The sequence below is a fragment of the Nomia melanderi genome, unplaced genomic scaffold (genome assembly GCF_051020985.1).
Source record: "Nomia melanderi isolate GNS246 unplaced genomic scaffold, iyNomMela1 scaffold0014, whole genome shotgun sequence".
In the NCBI taxonomy this organism is placed as follows: domain Eukaryota; kingdom Metazoa; phylum Arthropoda; class Insecta; order Hymenoptera; family Halictidae; genus Nomia; species Nomia melanderi.
This window is the reverse complement of record NW_027475130.1, coordinates 8,567,306-8,568,260: the sequence shown is the minus strand read 5'-3', so window position 1 is coordinate 8,568,260 and position 955 is coordinate 8,567,306.

Here is a 955-nt window from a genome sequence, read left to right as displayed (position 1 = left end):
GCCACCAGGGGCTGAGAAAACGACCGTCTCATGGGGCCGGACACTCAGGGTCAGTGAAAAATCCAGTATATATCTGGTGATATCTCGGGTGCTATTAGAGATAGCGCAATAAACCAAAGTGAATTATCTGCAGTAGGCCCTGGCGCATGAGTCTGTGCAGCGGTGACGACCTCGCACCACCAGGGGCCGAGAAAACCACAGTCTCATGGGGCCGGACACTCAGGGTCAGGGTAAAATCCAATATATATCTGGTGATATCTCGGGTGCTATTACAGATAGCGCAATTAATCAAAGTGCATTGTCTGTAGGAGGCCCTGGCGCATGAATCTGTGCAGCGGGAACGACCTCGGACCACCAGGGGCCGAAAAAACCACAGTCTCATGGGGCCGGACACTCAGGGTCAGGGTAAATTCCAATATATATCTGGTGATATCTCGGGTGCTATTAGAGATAGCGCAATAGATCAAAGTGCATCGTCTGTAGGAGACACTGGCGCATGAACCTGTGCAGCGGGAACGACCTCGGACCACCAGGGGCCGAGAAAACGACCGTCTCATGGGGCCGGACGCTCAGGGTCAGTGAAAAATCCAATATATATCTGGTGATATCTCGGGTGCTATTAGAGATAGCGCAATAAACCAAAGTGAATTATCTGCAGGAGGCCCTGGCGCATGAATCTGTGCAAGGGGAACGACCTCGGACCACCAGGGGCCGAGAAAACCACAGTCTCATGGGGCCGGACACTCAGGGTCAGGGAAAAATCCATTATATATCTGGTGATATATCGGGTACCATTAGAGATAGCGCGATAAATCAAAGTGCATTGTCTGCAGGAGGCCCTGACGCATGAATCTGTGCAGCAGGAACGACCTCGGACCACCAGGGGCCGAAAAAACCACAGTCTCATGGGGCCGGACACTCAGGGTCAGGGTAAAATCCAATATATATCTGGTGA